Below are 19032 nucleotides of genomic sequence, written 5' to 3' on the forward strand. Positions count from 1 at the left end.
AGTTGTTTAATTATGGACTGTGTATAAAACTTTTGGATGTTAAAACAAAAAAATTAAGATCGAATAGCTTTTGTCATAAAAGTCACATGGCCGTTTCATTTTAAAACCCTCATGTTTAAATCAAAGGCGTTCATAAACACATAGAGGTTGGGATCCACAGCGGACACAAAACCAGGAAATGGGGTCAAAATGTCTTAAACAATAAAAAGGTTCTTAACGCCATAAGAGCGCCTCAGCGTACGTTCTCTGGCAACTGTGGTTCGCGCATTCATGTGTTTTAATCAGAGCCTTGATTAAAGAATTCACTAAATCTAAAATTAAACCCTTATTTTGTCAGAGCGGCCAGAATTACATTTTATTGTGTAATAAACACATATTCCCTGTTGGTTTTAAGATGTCATTAATTTAAAACAAACCCCATAAGATGATTTGAAAATGTCTTTAATCGTTTAAAAAAAGTTTCTTAACGGTGTATATGAACACTCATCCGCGTATGTTCTCTATTGTAAAGGCTGTTACACAATCTAATGGCGTGATCAGAATATTGTGCACGAAAAGATTAAGATTTTATTTATATTAAAATAAATACTCTTTAGTCTAAAGACTATAGTATTGTTGGGACCCCGGTGATTTTAACACCGTTCATCGCTATACACATACTGAATATTTCATTAAATAATTTGTTACAACCAAATGCTTTATTTTTGTCAATGTGCTATTACATTTTTTACCACTACAGTTTTAAAAAGACCCTAGTTTACAACCCGCCACCTGCTGTGAACAGCCATCATCTCCCACACACTGTTATAAGATCAGCATCAGAAACATAAAAATATCTGCTCAGAAAATATAGCTTATAGTTAAATAGATAATAGTACATTTAAGTTTAACCAGTTACAACTAAAATATTTTATTCTTGCGTGACTTTAAAGAAGTCTATTGACAAAACAAACGTATATATCAAGTTGTATTTATAAGATAGACGCAGTCATTTGTCCTAAAATCTAAAATAATAATTTATTTTTGTCAGAGCAGACACTATAAGACTCTTTGTATAATATACACATATTAACACATGTTTTAAGAAGCCTTTAATTAAAAATAAAACCCCAAAATGGGGGTGAATACGTCTTAAAAACATTTAAAAGTTTATTAACGTCATATATAAGTTTCTCTGTCACCATCTGTGCACGTATACACATGTCTTAGTCAGAGACTTGGTTAAAGACTCCCCTAAATCTAAAATAAAATCCTATTTTGTCATAGTGGACAGAATTACATTTATTAAGGTTATTTTAAAACGGCATATATGAACACTCACCCGGCGCTTTGTCATGCACCGTCGGATCTTTAATACGTGTGAATCTATAGAGCAGGTCATGAAAAGATTCACGGAACTCATGAATCGTTTAAAATTTTATTTAGTTTAGACTTTCGTCTAAAGATTATAGTATTGCCGGCTCCGAAGGTTATGGCTCAGATCATTGCTTAAACTATACACGTATACGGAATATTTCATTAAATAACTTGTGATGTTACAAACAAATGTTTTAATCGTAGCATTGTTCATGATTTGTCTAAATCTAAAATAAACATTTTACTTTTTTTGACACCGTAATGGGGGATTGTTTTACCAACATTGAGTTTTAGAAATCTTTAATCGCTTTACAACACGCACCCCTGTGAAAGAATGCAGGTCTTGTGCGAAAGGAGGGAGGAAGGGTGATATCTGACATCAAATGCCTAAACACAAGCTGTCACACGAGCCGTCATTAAACATAACAGCATACGCTTGACATAAAACACACACAGTCAATTGATCTAAAATCTAATATAAAAATTTATTTATGTCAGAGCAGACAATATAAGACTCATTGTATAATATACACATTTTCACACATGTTTTAAGAAGCCTTTAATTAAAAATAAACCCTAAAATGCGGTGAAAACGTCTTAAACAAGCTCTGTGGACAAATCAAACTAGGTATCCAGTATCCGAAATGTTTTAAATCCAATTTGCCACAAAATGTTTAAAATGTCCCCAGACAAATCCAAAAAGTCTCTGATTTTAATCTTTTTTAAAGATACGTCCAAAGCGTTGTGGTCTGTATCCTAACCTGTAAACAGATAAAAACAAGTTATTAGGACAAATATCTAAATAAAACAATTTTCTTATGCAAGATAAACGTACCGTGGAGATCCGCTATATATTTTGCAATAGTACACACAACGTTCGCTTTGCCTCTGATATCCAAACCTTTAAAACAGATAACACATGTTATTAGAAAATATTAAACCAAACCAGTTTGTTTAAATCTATTGTAACAGGATTAAATAAAAACACACCGGACAACACGAGCCAGTCGGCGTCTCTTTTGTTCCAAGATTTCCGTGTTACGCTGCGGGAGGTTCTAGTCTCGGTCTGACTTTTTTGTTCAGGCCACTCTTCTCCACGATTTACCAGGAATAGTTAATACCAGTTTAGACAATTTCGCTGCAATACCAGAGATCGAATTTTTAGTTTTTAAATAAATCATACAAAATACTGGTACGAACATAGCGAAACACATACATACCAATAGACTTGAGTATAACAGCTCTGCTCCACCCAAACTGATTCCGGGAGATCTCTTGTCGCTCCCCAATAAAGGTTCGGTCATAAACTTTCAAAGATTACATCACACGACCCCCACACAAACACACACTGACATAATATCAGCATCAGAAAACTTTGTGTCTGAACAGAAAATAGACTAGTTCGATAGAAAATATCGGCTTTAAGTTTAACCAGTTACAACTAAAATATTTTATTCTTGCGTGACTTTAAAGAAGTCTCTTTACAAAACAAACGTATTATCAAGTTGTATTTATAAGACACACGCAGTCAATTCCCCTAAACCTAAAAAAATACTTTATTTTTGTCAGAGCAGACAATATAAGACTCTTTGTATAATATACACATATTCACACATGTTTTAAGAAGCCTTTAATTAAAAATAAAACCCCAAAATGGGGTGAATACGTCTTAAAAACATTTAAAAGATTATTAACGTCATATATAAGTTTCTCTGTCACCATCTGTGCACGTATACACATGTCTTAATCAGAGACTTGGTTAAAGATTCCACTAAATCTAAAATAAAATCCTATTTTGCCATAGTGGACAGAATTACATTTATTAACATTATTTTAAAATGGCAGATATGAACACTCACCCGGCGCTTTGTCAGGCACCGCCGGATCTTTAATACGCGTGAAACTATAGTGCAGGTTATGAAAAGATTCACGGAATTCCTGAACCGTTTAAAAATTTATTTAGTTTAGACTATCGTCTAAAGATTGTAGTATTGGCTCAGATCATTGCTTAAACTATACCCATATACGGAATATTTAATTAAATAACTTGTGATGTTACAATCAAAAGTTTTAATCGTAGCATTGTTCATGATTTGTCTAAATCTAAAATAAACATTTACTTTTTGACACCGTAATGGGGGATTGTTTTACCAACATTGAGTTTTTGAAATCTTTAATCGCTTTACAACACGCACCCCTGTGAAAGAATGCAGGTCTTGTGAGTAAGGAGGGAGGAAGGGTGAGAGCTGACATCAAATGTCGAAACACGAGCTGTCACACACTAGCCGTCATTAAACATATCAGCATAGGCTTGACATAAAATACACTCAGGAAAAACAATCACTCTAAATGACCGGCCATAAAACCATTAAATACTTTCTGTCTAAAGTTGACAACTTGTACAGATTTTGATTGATGGTCCCGCCCCCTGTCAAACAAGTCATAAAAACACAAACTGTCAAAACACCATCTGTTAAGGAGTCATAAAACACAAACTGTCATAAAACCATCTGTTAAGGGTCATAAAACATAACCTGTCAAAACACCATCTGTCATGGGGTCATAAAACACCATCTGTCAAGGGGTCATAAAACGCCATCTGTCAAGGGGTCATAAAACGCCATCTGTCAAGGGGTCATAAAACACGACCTGTCAGCGGGTGGGGGAGGGGGTCATAAAAAGTTTGACGAATGGTGGCCCCCTACAACTACTATCTCGGCTTCTAAAGGTCACACAAACTGTTTTGCTGTAAAATTTGACGATTTAAAATCACGTCAGTCTTACTTGCAGCATCACCTTATAATTGTGTCTTTTCGAGAGTGCTTTAATCTATATCACATTTTCTTTATAATTACTTCCATACGTGATTCCTAAACCTTATGCTGCAGGTCCTTTAAGAATAAATTGTTGTTTCTAGTTTCACTGATCAAATAGTGTTGAATTTAAATGTAGGAGAGGAAACTTTTTCATTGTCTGCACTGCAGTGTAAGGACAGAAATGGTTGGATTGCCATTCTCACAGATACGAATACAAGGAATTAAAGAGGCGTGAAACAAAACAAAAGGGTTTGGTCTTTGGGAAAGTGGGAATTGTAGATCAAAGTGGGGACAGATGATCATCACTTCTGGTTGCACCAGACATTGAGGACACAGGCTGCATGCATATAGAAAGAGGCTTGTCATATTTTCTTTTCTTTATTTGTAATTTTGTAAGGCATTACAAGTTTTTAAGATCTGTGTGAATGTGTCTGACTACATGCTATGCCATATAAATGACTTACAGTCAGCGTTTTATCGACAGATAAATACTTCTTCATAAATTTCTGTCAATTCACCCACGCCTAAGTAATGGTGGAAACGCTGCGTGAAATGTTGACTTCTACTAGTTCTAATGGTTGTTAAACTCTCTGAAACGTCCTCAAACTGACCTTGACCATTGTGCATCTTTTCAGGGGCTCGGTCACACTATGACAGTTCAATATTTCAACAGCGCAGAATCCAGACGAATCAGCAGCACCGTGTGACATGAATTATTAGTCATTTAACTTACAGCTGGACTGTCTGACACATATGTGCACACCACAAGCACTCATGTGCATCACATACTTTTAAATGCATATTTGGAGATGCAGCTGGCAATACCATTTGTCAGCATAATGTTTTTGATATTTGTTTACAACGTCGGGTGACCGTCGGCAGCCCATACTGTGCTATACGCTGTCCTTGCTCCGTTGCACCTGAGCAATGTGCGGCCTACAATGACACCTTGTGACCTATCATAACATGTCATAGTCTACCTCCTGCTGCATGCTATAATACCACCACACCTGCCATTGTCTGGCATAAGATGCCTACTTATGAATTATGCATACGCAGCTGTCTTACTGACCAACAAACCAACACATACGGCATATGCATAACGGAGTGTATTAGTATGCGCTGTGAGACTCCCAACCAGACGAAATAAGACAGACCCCACGTGTGTTTGGACACAAGTATGTGGATGTTTTCCATAACAATGCTATGCACTGGTGCATAAACCAGCATGTCACATGTATTTGTGTGGGGGGGCTTTGAGCCTCGGAGGAACAAAAGGAGAATGATGTTCCATTATAAGAAGGGGAGGGGGGAGAGGTAGAGAATTTGGATTTGGGAGGAGAGATGAGGGATGGGTAGAGATGGGCTGCTAGATTACAAAGATGAATTAATAGCAGAGAGAGCTTATCTTCACTCATTTATTTGTTACAAATCGCTCACCAGAGATGGCTAGACATGTTTGTTTTGAATAAAGATTGATGGTTTGGGCTTCCGTGATTGTTTCTGCATATGATAAGCATTCCACCACCTCTCTTTTCAGGATTGATGAAGAGTTAACTTTTACTTTCAAATACTGGGGTAAATCGATATTTAAATGTTGCTGGAGCACAGCGTACTTTTTATTAACATTGCTTAAAATAAAAGATGTTTGAAAAGATGTTTATATAGTTAATGATTCTCTCAAGATAAACATTACTGTATATACATTATAAAAATCATCATTTTCTCCATACTGCAAATTAGGCCCCAGGCCCAAGGCAATCATCTGAACTTCTCCTTTACATTCTCTGGAAACTTAGACTGGTTTTTGGCTCATGCTTTTCTTTCATACAAGTTGTGAACATGACTGAATGAAGTTTAACAAGCCTCTGGAGGAATGATTCATGCTTTGAGTTTAAAAAGAGGCAAATTTTGTCATGAGTATAAGCGAGTCGCGATTGAAATAAGGGAAATGTGCCATCAATTCAATTTTTTCTCCAAAATTTGTTTTAATGACTTTTAGTAGTCAGAGTAAGAACCCAGGAGCTGCAGAGTTGTTATTACACACTAAAACACACTGGTTGGGTCAAACAAACCTCTAACCCTTGGCCGTTTCAACTCAAATGCTGGGTTGTTTCAACCAATGGTTGGGTAACAACAGTTCAGCATATGTTTATTTGTAACCCAACAGTTGAGTTTGTCCATATTTGACCCAACCTTGAGGTAAAGGGATAGTTCACCCAAAAATAAAAATGCTGTCATCATTTACTTACCCTCATGTTGCTCTAAACCTGCACTCTAAAAAATCCTGGGTTGTTTTTAACCCAGGGCTGGGTAACTATTGGACAGAACACATTGTTGGTTTAAAATGGCCCAAATAATGAGTTGTTTTAACCCAATTGCTGGGTTATTGTTAATCAACCATGTTGAAACAACCCAGCAGTTGGGTTAAAACAACCCATTTTTTGGGTCATTTTAACCCAACAATGTGTTCTGTCCAATAGCTACCCAGCGAGTATTAAAAAATAACCCAGCGAGTTTCTTTATTCTGTTGCACTCTAAAAAAATGTAGGTTGATTTTAACCCAGGGCTGGGTCTCTATTGGACAGAACATACTGTACTGCTGGGTTAAAATGACCCAACTGCTGGGTTGTTACAAAAGAATATAAATGATGGAAAGTACACAGTTGACTGACTGTGCCCTATAACTTCCATAGTACATTCTGGTTAATTTTAACCCAATTGCTGGGTTGTTTCAACCTATAGCTGGGTAACAACAACCCAGATTAACTGAACAGTAGGATGTGTCCTTATTTGACCCAACTAAAACAACCCAACATTTTTAGAGTGTACAGAACAGATGTGTTATGGTGGTGCATTTCACTATGCCAAACTTTACTGTGTATTACAGAAATATTTCATCAGTTCTCTGTCACCATGTCTAATTTCCCTATTCAGACTGCATAAAAGACCCAGATGGTCTGTCATTATAAAGGCCATGTCACTACAAAGTTATTTTTCACTTTATTTCCGCCTTCTGACTGAATCTTACTTTCCATTTACTTTCCAAAGTAATAGTTACTGAAGTAAAACTGATGATGAATTGTGTGTGTCTGCTCACACAGTGCTCATACAGTATGTTGCCTCATAATGCATATGTTGCCTCATACCTTATTCTGGTAAATCAGTGATCATTTACTCTAATGCTATTCTTATTGAATGCAGTTTACATTATTGTGGGGCGAAATCTTCTGCATGCAAAAATCTGCATCTTATTCATAAATAACAAATAATCCAGTTTTAGGTGATATTTGCACCAAAATAGGACTTATTTTAAAGAGTTTTGCATGCTTTATTTAGTGACTCTTCAGCACTTCAACCGCAACATCACCTGTGTACTCTTAGTTTGACCCTAGGTCATTTATGTGTAACATTGCATTTAAGAAGAGCCATGACCTCCTCATATATAAGGCAAAGTAGTTCAAGTAATAGCTGAGGACTAAAGAACATGAAAGTTGCATTTTCCCTCTTATTTCCTCTCACTTGTTTTTATCTGCTCATTTAAAATTCATAAGCTAACAGCAGAATATGCAGGAGGTGAAAAGGGGAGATGGTGTTAAAGAAAGTGCTGAGGGGCTTTAAAAGATCACCTTCCTAACAGTCTAAATATTTTAGCTCAGATGCTACCTCTTCATCAGTGGTGGGACAGATACACAAAAAATGCACTTACACGTGCACGCTTCAGAGGTGGTTTTGAATATGATGTGACTTGACACACATCAGTATCACACTTCAGCACGGTTGTCTGATCTCACACCATGTGTCCAATCCTCTTATTCCTGATGCGATATTTCTCTGTAAGCCAATTCAATATGACACAATCCAGACTACAACAATAGGTGATACTCGCTTATCTAATAAATGTCTGAGCCAGTGTCAAGCCCTTAGCATTTCAGAACATTAAAGCTACTCATGTGAAGGTTTAAATACATTTTGTGAATATACAGTAGTTGGCTGTACATCTGAGAACATAATATTATTTAGCTACTGTATCTTTGTGTGCCATGTCTAATCTAATTCAGTCTCAATTAACTTCTGTATTTACCAGAACAAAAATATCCTTTCATGTTTGTTTCTGTGATGTGAAGAAAATGAAAGATTAATAGTGTGTAAATGTACATGACTCATTCATGCTTTGGCCTGCTGGACTTCTCTCCTCATTACAGAACTACAGGTCTTAAAGGACATTACTGATACAGCTCTTACAACAATACTAGATGCCTCATTGGGCTTCACTTAGTGTTTAATGGTCAACGTCTCTGAAAGATTCTGTTATAGCTCAGAGGTAGTTTGCATTAGCTTATACCGTAAGTGTTAAGGCAGACAGTTAATAGCAAAGATTCTAAATGCAGTTACAGGTGCTCAAGGAGTGCACCGCTTCTTAAATGTTCAGGGAATAAATCTTGAAAAAGTATATTATTTTCACATTTGTTTTTTGTATTTATTATTATATGTATATCATGCACAACTTAATGATTGAATATTGAATAACAGTAATGCTTTTCAGTTTGTGAAGTTTTCTTACATTTTGTAAGGCTTGAATAATAGCAAAAATTTAATGGTCAACTAATATGAAAATAACATAACATCATATTAAACAACATAAAACATCAAAAATGACTAAAGCTAAGTTATTTTGATTTTACCATCTTTGTGTACTATATTAGCATACACTGTACAAAGTAAAAGTTGTAATTACTTAAACAATTGATAGTTCAATTGGTAACACCTAAAAATATTTCTGATTTTTCAACAAACATTTTTGATAACACTTCACAATGAGATTGTAGTAATAAACATTGAACAAACAATGAACAGTATAGTTTTACAGCATGTATTGGTTCTTGTTAATGTTAGTTAATGTAAATACAGTTATTCGTGTTAGTTTATGGTGCATTAACTATTGTAAACAACTACTACTTTTGATTTTAATAATGATATGGTAAATGCTGAAATGAACATAAACAAAGATTAATAAATGCTGTAGAAGTATTTTTCATTGTTAGTTCATTATTAACAAATACAACCTTATTGTAAAGTGTTACCACATTTTTCACTTCAAGGGACAGTAAGTAGGGTTTTAAGTGTTTTAATAATCACAATCAATTTCTTTATTCATAAATATGTCTTCATTGGTGTCAAATGACCTCTGCCAGTGATCTGACTTTTCTTTTTTAAGCTTAGAATTTCTTCTCTTTACATTGGACGGGTAAGTCCAAGGAGGCTTCCATGTCGTTCCCCCGTATTGATAAACTATAATAGCAAAGAGGGACAAAAAGCACTAGCCTACCAACGCATTTCCACAACGCGTTTTCATTCAGAACACGTGAACCAGCTGAAACGGACAAGGAGATCAGTGAGTACACTTAACGGATACCATAGTTGCAACACGCATTTGGAAAAGCGAGGCGCTAGAGAGCACTATTCGTTTGAAATCAAAATACAATTTCACCACTAGATGGGGGTAAATCCTACTTACTGTCCCTTTAAAGTGAGAACATTTTTGTTACAGAAAATTCAATTGCAGGTGTTACCAATTGAAGTAAGTTAATATTAAATTCACTGTTTACAGTCTATTTTGGGGAAAGCAAAAATAAAATAAATGAAATCTGATCAAATATCCTTATCAAGATAAAGAGCACAGGGCCTAACTATCAGGAAAGCATTGTATTAACTTAATGAATCTGTATGAATGAAGTATTCCCCATCCCGCTTTTATCTGGAATTGATTACATGCAACAGCGGTGAAGAGGGATTAGAAAGATTTACAGATAAACAGCAACGTTGACACTTTCAGGCACAAAAAATTCAGCAAAATATTTGTGCAGCACCAGCAAGCATTAATGCAGCATTACCTTGACAGGAGGACATGTTCTGCTTATTTAAGACACCCTTGGCCAGCAAAAGGGTCAGATAGGGAGGAGTGGATGAATGTGTGAGTCCAGTGTATCTGGAGGAAAACTCTTACATATTGGCTTTTTCACCCAAAAATTAACAAAAGGTTGTAATATAAAAAGCCTTACAGAGGAGCAAAGATTGCTGCAAATGTTTGTAACTTTTTTACATCATAGTGGTTGCTAATATATATTTATTTTCTTATTTAAGTGCTTTTCAAGTTTATCAAGTATTTGCATATAGACCATATTGCAAGATGCAAACAACACTGGTCCAGAAACACTTCTTGTTTCAGTTTGTAATTGTTTTCTTTGTTTCACATATATCTTAAATATGTTTGTTTAACTTTTTGATTCAGTTCTATATGTTCTGTTGGTTGTATTTTATTCCAACGTTTATGTAGTGTTAAAAAACTGAAACATTAAGTGCTTCTGTGTTGTTTGCATCTTGCAAAATGGTCTGTTGTTAAAAATCTTTCCAGCCTGCAAGCTGGATGAGGTGTTTAAATTAATGAATGCATTGTGTTTTGCATATTCAAGTAACTAAGTGTTGTGAGTGTGTTTTGTGTGTTTATGCATGCAGCTCAGAGTATGAGCGCAAATGTGCTGTGCCACTTTTCTGCAATTTGTCCTAAGTTAACCCTGGTTAATGGTACAGACTGTTTTTTCCCTTGTAGTATTGCCCAATATCCTCCCTGCCAATGCAGCACGGTGCTCATCCGGAAATCAATAATGGACAAAAGATGAATGTGGGCAATTATGAAGACAAAAAAGAACAGAACACCACTGGGTCTCCAGTGAACTGCTTTTCAGGACTGGTTGTCAGAGGACCGAGTTAAAGAGCGCACATCGTTCAAAACACTTTCGACCGAACGTGACATGACTGATGTACGACTGACCTTAAACAGACTTGAAAAACAATTAGATAGTAAACTTTAAATGCCCACAGAATTCCTGTTTTGGCTTGAATCTATCATGCCATTGCCGGTTTGTATGTATGTATGTCCAAAGGCACACATGGTCTTTGTCTGAGAAGACCCTTCCCCCTGTATCCTATTCTTGGATCGTCTGACTGATCTCTTAATAACCCCTTCTCATTTTCTCAATGGGGGAGTCAAAGCGGATATCAGAACAGTAATCACTCTGAAAGATGTGGGAAGAGAAGCATTGTACCCACATGTAAAATGCCAATGTGTGTGTGTGTGTGTGTGTGTGTGTGTTTGTGTATATATGTGTTTATTTTCATGTGCACCCCCTGCTGCGCCCCCTTCGAACACTGTCATTTTCACTGTGGGTTGCCAGTGCTGTGGAGGAAAAGGGAGAAAAAGAGAAATAAAAATAAAATGGTAGACAGATTCTTAGAGATGGCAACTTCAGTCCGTTATTCTTAACTCTTACCCAGTATTAGACTTGTATATGTTTGTGCATAGATGTGTCGAAACTTGCTTGTGAAGACCTTTGAAGTGGCCTTCTTCAAAATGCTTTTTCAAATGCCTTTGAAGTGGTCTTCTTCAAAATGTTTTGCTTTAAATCTGGCATTGTCAGCAGGTTTGTCTGAGGGTTAGGTTTAATATCATTATGAATATCTTGGTATGAAAACAAGAACGAGAATGAATTGCTAAAATAAAGATTACAGAGAAACAAATATAGTGACGGACCCATAGACTGTAAAAAAGATGGACGTTGTGCCGTGACATCACCCATAAGTTTCTGAAGATCCTTTTTGAAGCCAATAGTAGGCGGTGCCTTCGGTTGCCATCTTGGCCCCGCGTCACCATGCATCACTCAGGGATATCCGAAAATGGATAAAGAGGCATATATATAAATAAAACGGATGAGTTATAAAAAAAATTCACCCCCTCAACGTTTTAAAGCAACACTATGTAGTTTCCATGTAAAATTGACTTACGGCTCCCCCATGTGGTTGAAAAGCGCAACAGTGCCTGGTATCAGACACTCTTTTGCAGGCAGAGGGAGGGGAGGGGCTGTGTGCTCTACCCTCCACCTCGACTTTCAGAGGGTGCTTGTAGCAGCTAGGAGGCTGCTCAGGTTGCAGCAACAGTACAATTTGTCCAGTTAAGAGTTGTTCTATCACTGAAATAATTTTAGAGACATTATTTAAAGGTTGGAAAACTACATAGTGTTGTATTAACATGAAGGGCAAAATTAGCTATACAGAGCAAAAAAAAATTTTGTACCAGGCTGTAATTTTTTTTTTTTGCTCAAAAGTTTGGCATTTTAACATAGGGGTCTATGGGAATTGATACCCTTTTGGAGCCTGCCTCTAGTGGCCAGTTGATGAAATGCAGTTTAAATCACTTCCGTATAGACCAATTTAGAGTAGACGTCACAGTTACGTCACTGCAAGCTGCGCGCGCAATGTGGTGGCAGAAAAACAGTGGAAATGAATTAGACACAAGTGAAACGAGCAAGATAACTCACTAAAAAATTTCCTGTTGTGCTTTTAAGTGTCAGAATAGGAATGCCAAAAAAGATGGCTTTCATTTTTATAGAATACCATCATCAAAGACACCATTTGAAGATAAATGTAGGTGTTTATGTTTGCAATAAGCCCTTAAACGGACAGACTGGAGCGATGAAATAATCTGGAAATCTTTTAATATTTAGAATAGAAAATAATAAGAGAAGATGTCCGGTGTTCTGTCGAAGTCTGTTCCCTCTGTGTGTTTCTTATAGCATTTTTATCACGTTATGTTTATAATTTATTTACAAAATGTATTATATACTTAATAAATATATCCCACACACATGATGTGAAGTGTTATATATATATATACAGGCCTTTTTAATTTGTGTGTAAACATAATACTTTTATAATTGCTTTAGAACAAACACGTAGGCTATAAATATAAGGAAGAAATAATTGAAAACAGGAAAATTATGAAATATTTAATAAACTTTATTATATAGAATACATGATAGTATTGCTGTATATGTACTTTAGCGATTCAAACTGTAAAAATAATTGATTTAGCAAAAAAGAACAATACATATAAATTACATACATGCAGTAGCCAAGCCATTTAAACGTTGTATTTATCTAAAAATAAACGTAACGTGATTACTACGCTATAAGAAACATTGCACTAAAGGGAAACATACTGGAATCAGACTTTGACAGAACACCGGATCCATAAAATCACGGTTTAATGCTAAAACACTTCTCACCGCTACTGCGGAGATATCACTTTCTGCAACCAGTTTGGCTCCGCCCACAAAAAACGTCGTCTCTGTTTGCAAACACAAAAGTGGTCTATTGGCTTTATCAGAGAGATCGAAAGGTTGCCCCTTGGACAGACCACACATGGTAAAAAGAAAATCTAAGATGACTGATAGTTGAAAGTTGATGAAATTTTTGAATCTGTACAGCATGTCCATGCAGCGTAGATACAATTAGGTCCAATGTCTTCATAAGTTTTGTTAAATATAAGCTTTTATAGCGCTGAGCTCTTCAGTTTCTGACAATGACTCAACATTTCCATATTCCATTCTGACACATTTTATCATAAGCACATTTTATATATTTTCCTTGTCAACTGCTTGCTAGCAGATTTTGCGATGTCAAACTCTGGAATATGTTTGTAGTCAGTATTCTAGTTTTCTTCTGTCAGGCTGAATGACTGCAACATGAACTTGTGTACCATTGCCTATATTCTGGATTTATTACAGGCTGTGATACCTCAGGCATAGCATGTTGTGAGCAACCATTCAAGTTCAGTTGAATGAGTAAATGGAAAATGTACATTTAAATTAAATATAAATCTCCATTTAAAGATTTTCACGCTTTACCACTTACAATGCTTCACTGCAGGTGACTAAAGTTACTACTATAACTTGTGATGTCATGGGTCAAGTGAGGGAATAAAGATACCAATGCAAGATTTGAAATATAATGCTGCAAATGTTTATCTTGTCTTCCGTTGATATTTTTCTTTTGGAAGACAAACAGATTCTGTGGTCTACTCTAGCACTTTGTGAGTATTGCCATTGTGTTGTGTCCCCCGGGTCACTGTACATATCACACGCTTTCTTTGTCAAGTGTGCAGTACACTGTTACAGTCTCGCTTGGCTGCCTGTCTGCTGACAGTCTGCTGGACAATAGGTGGCGGGTTTTTTTAGTCGGGCTGTGGCATTATTGACCGAACCCATTGGCCGATTGTGGCTATTTTTATCTTGGTGTGATGTTCTGAGAGATTCTCAAACCGCTGTTTTGTCCTTTGTTGTTGTAACAGTGCATGTCACAAAGAATAATGATCGGTATCATCAAAGACAAATACCTCAGTGTTGAGTTACAAAATGGTCATATATTACTAAATTATTAGTACTTTTGCATAGTTTACTTTTAAATATAACAGACATCTGTCATATATGTACAGAATTACATTCAAAATTATTTTATTTTAGAGCGTCAACAAATGGACCGGCTTTAAATTCTGTATTCATTTGTAATGTAATAACAGCATTTTAATATTTATAACTAGTAGATTGTATGTACATCAAAGGAAGGAAAGCTTTGACTATGTGTGCAGTTGCATTTTTACATTCCAATATCCCCCCCAAAAAACAATCTCCTGGGACGCTGCTTTATCTTTTTCTTTCATTGCCTCTCTCTCAGCCTCCCTGTCACCTCCTCCGGGCACTGGCAAAAGTTCCTCTACCCACTTGTTTCTATTGACATCAGTAATTCATTTACTGCTGTTTATTACAGCTGTAAAAATACAAGAACATTTGCCAGCTGTCTGCCCACATACAGTATATCAAGAAAAAGTAAAGTGAGATGAAAGGGAAAGGGAGAGGGGGGAGGTTTGGCAAATGACGTTTCCATGTGAGCTAAGTTTGCCTGTATTGACACAATAGGTAATTATTCCACCTATGCCTTTCTTCTGAAACGTTCAAGAATGTTTGAATTGGATTGTCTCCCACTCACTCACTATGCAGTCTGACTGGTGAAAAGTGCCGGGGGACAGCGGTCTCCACGGAGACCACCTGGTAACCAGGGTAACCTGGCCTTTGACACTAGATCAGTTTTCAGCGGAAATGGGATGAACCTTTGGGGCGGAAAGGAAGGTGTCTATATGCCACCAACGCAGTCTTATTGCAAAGCTGAAACTGTGAATAATGTTTGATTAACAAGCATCCCACACATCAGTTACACGTGTCCTAACACTGTGGCTTCTCTGCCTTAGATCCTAACACAGAAGCTTCATCATTTAAATCATTATAAAGTGTGTGTTTTCTATCTCAGAGGGGCTTATATCCCTGCTCTTCATCTTATAGCCTTCACTCGCTCTTCTGCTTGTCAGAAGCACCCAAAATTTAAATAATACTGATCCAGGGAGGCTGTCTTGTTCAATTATAATAATAGCCTGCTATAAGCAACAGTAGTGGTTTATTATAGATTATTACATAACATCTGGATTGGCCCGTAGCATCTACACTGCAAAACAGAATAGTGAAAGCATATTTGACGAAGAAAGAAATGTATAAGAAAGTAAGCTGAAAAGACAATAGTATTTTCATTTAATTCTACAGCCATTTTTGTTTGTGTTCACTTCTGCTGACTGTTTATAATGTCCTTCATGGCATCTTTAAAGTAAATGATTCTCCTACTGTATGTCATTGTTTTTCCACATAATACATCAGGAAATACTGCTGTTTTCTCTTATCCTTTCCCCTCATTGTCTCTCTATCCCAGTAATACCTCCCACAGATTTTTTATTTCTTACTCTCTTCTATTTGACCTCTCCATTTTCATTATTCTCCTGTCTGGAAATGGAATACGGCAAAATAATCTCACCGTTCGTAGGTTTAACATGTCGGTTCAATAAAAGCTAAATGAAATGGAAAAGCGTTTTTCCGAATAGAGATGTGCTGATACATCAAGCAAATAACGTTCTGTTTCATTTCAGGCAGAGTGAAAGGTCAACCGTTCATTTTAACCAAACTTCTATTTACACCTCTCTCCTTTCTCTCTCTCTCTCTCTCTTTCTCCCACCCATTCATACTCTTTCTGTCTCTCAGTCTGTGTGGAGCCATCAGGATTCAAATTGACCGTGACCACACAACTGTTTTCCGTCCAAAATAACCGATACGTTTCCATAAATCATCAGTCAAAGAACAGAAGCAGTTATATCATCATGAGGATGCATATTTGGTTTTGCGTTTCCTGAATTGAGCATCAAATCCATTTTCCTCTTCAAAGAATGTCAGTGTCAGACAAACAAACTGGAATGACACTTACTCATATAGCACAATACCTAATGCATGATATCATTACAGTCCAGTCTATTCAGAAGTGTACCTGTGTCTGTGTGGCCCGTTGATTGCACACACAGTGAGTGCTAGGTGCATTACTGGCAACGTTTGTATTTGGTTTTATTATCCAAGATCCCTTTAGATGAGAGAGTTCCTGTATTTACAGTAATCAATCAGATATGCTGAAAGGTTTGAGCATGCCGAGCCCCGTCCAAAAAATATTCGCTCGTGCGCACCACTGCCAAGACACCCAGAATCCGGGCTTAAACTATGTGCTTACTGCCTCTGAGGATTACACATCACTGAAAAAACTGTAAAACATTTCATGATGAATTTCGTAAGTTATAAATGTAACATTCACTATTCCATTCACCGTTTTACAATGTGGTTTTTGACAGCAGGGAAGGGTGAGCCCACCAGTTGACCCAGAAAATGGAGGGTTGTTGAGATTAAATAGCTCTGCTTTTTAACACTTGTGCCCTTTAAGTAAACTACACTTAACCCGAGGTTTCCACAGTGAAACAGTGGCTGTAATTAATGTAACAGTCTATGAAATCGGCCGTTAAAGGGCAAAGTCATAATCGCTCGAAACTGAGTATATATTTCTGACTTTGCTTTCAGTGTGATATGGAGTCATCCTGATATTGAATGTCTCTCATCGTAGGCTTGATTTGCATTGAGAAACACTGGATAATTATCTATAGGCAATCTGTCTATCTTTATAATGCAGCTGAAAAGTACAATTTTTGAATGGCAGCTTTTAAATAAAAGTCCAGTTTTAAATGCTGCCTTCAAAGCGGCTGTAAGGTTTTAATGGAACTTAGTTATCAAACGGGAGACAAAGGCACAGATGGCACTTTTTGCACGTTTAAAGTGGTGGGCTGGGATTACTCGCTCAGATCCCACTGGAGTCAGAATCCCAGAACCCCTGAGGAGACGCAGAAGGAGATTAAGCTCTCCCTGTGGAGAATCTGTGCCATCTTGACCCAAACAGACTGTCTGCTATATTGCCGGCTAAATATGAAGGAATTTCCCTCTGTTCGTTCTATTACACAATAGGCACAGTCCGTCGGGTCATACAGATCCTGTGATTACTCTGTGATCTGGTTTGTTTATTTATTTATTATAACACCGGGATCTAAGTGTTGTGTGTTTATGAGAATCATCAAGGAAACATGCGGGCCTCATTCAGAGTCATTTCAGCTCAGGTTGCTTAATGATGCAGAAATGATTGATCCCAACGGTAACACCAAACAGTAGATATCACAGGCGTTAATTAATCTGCTTACTTAATACAGCAATTTTCAAAAGCCCCAACTTCATTTCAGCAGTCCAGCTATCACAGACAGGATTTTGGTCCTGTTACTGCTGTACGTCACGGCTGAGTGGAGTTCAAGTCTATTAATCTTAGATTGACTGTGCAGCAAGTCACCATGAACACATTTGTGATCAATATAATAACAGCAGTCATCACTTTACAGATCTTAAAATGTAATAGTCCAGAATTATTATTGAAACATTATGTGCTTCCATCTTTTGTAGTTGTGCTCAGTCATTAAAGTGATGAGTGAGTTCTGCACGTCCAACAGGAGATCAGTACTGAGAGTGTTGTTGCTACCATTAGCCACTTATTTCAATAGGGGACACACTTCTGATAAACAGTACAGAAGTGGTTGCCAAACTTTTCATTTTGCGACCCACTCGGGTATAATCTATCCAGGGTCTCACCATTTTTATATGGAAATACACATTTTACCTCTTTTATTATTAAGTAGTTTTTATTTTCCTTGTTGTCTTATTAATAAAAAATGTATGTTTAAATGAAATATACAATTAATTTATGGTAGCCTATAACATATACAAATCATTGTCATTGATAGTCAATAATTGAATTAAACTGGGTTTTTTTGTGTCGTTTACCACAACAGCAAAGTGATTTTGTACGAGCCACCTTATCTGACCACAGTTTGAAAACCCTTGATATAAAATTATGCGGTAATACTTTACTTGAAGGGGTGTTCATAAGACTGACATAACACCTTCATAATCATGACATGACACGTGCTATAAAAATGAAGGAGATTTTATGGACGTTTATGACAACTGTCATTAAGTCTCATTCATTCAGATATGTAATTTTTAATGCAAAGATGACATGTGTTATGACAACGTGATATAAACCAATACATCATAACTTGTCATGACAACTTGACATTACCAAGACAACAAAACTGGCCACTTTTTTATCAGTGATACAAACTGAATTTAATTAAGTGTTATTACTCTATCATATAGTTTTATAACAGTGTCATAAATATTTTTCTTGACCTCAACTACAGTGGTACACATATAATTTGTCATTAAAATGTCATTAAGTGTTAATACTCTGTCAAGTAACAATTTCATTAATATTATTTAGTTCATATAGTTTTTTTATGTTTCCTCCAAATAAAATAAATAATTTAATAATAATAATAATAATAATAATACAAATTTAAATTGATAAAATTATATTTTATTGCATTTGGAGAACGATTCACCTAAAATTAATTGAAAACAGTACAATAATGAATTAAGCCATGCAGCGTAGGGTCCATATCACTGGCAACACAGTTAATTACATTAAATTAATGAATTAAATAAATTAAACG

At 36.3% G+C, this 19032-nt stretch overlaps 1 protein-coding gene and 1 long non-coding RNA gene across 8 annotated transcripts in view; one reads left to right on the forward strand and one right to left on the reverse strand.

Annotated features, from left to right (window-relative positions):
- The window catches only part of sorcs2 (sortilin-related VPS10 domain containing receptor 2), a 207868-nt gene that overhangs the window by 151942 nt on the left and 36894 nt on the right, over nucleotides 1–19032 (forward strand). The gene's annotated exons all lie outside the window — the stretch shown is intronic.
- LOC135778825 (uncharacterized) lies at nucleotides 1823–4000 on the reverse strand. Its single transcript, XR_010544637.2, has 4 exons — nucleotides 2577–4000; nucleotides 2347–2494; nucleotides 2192–2257; nucleotides 1823–2117 (listed from the first exon to the last, which is right to left on the reverse strand). It is a non-coding gene; the product is annotated as an uncharacterized lncRNA (long non-coding RNA).

The sequence above is a fragment of the Paramisgurnus dabryanus genome, chromosome 2 (assembly GCF_030506205.2).
Source record: "Paramisgurnus dabryanus chromosome 2, PD_genome_1.1, whole genome shotgun sequence".
Taxonomy (NCBI): domain Eukaryota; kingdom Metazoa; phylum Chordata; class Actinopteri; order Cypriniformes; family Cobitidae; genus Paramisgurnus; species Paramisgurnus dabryanus.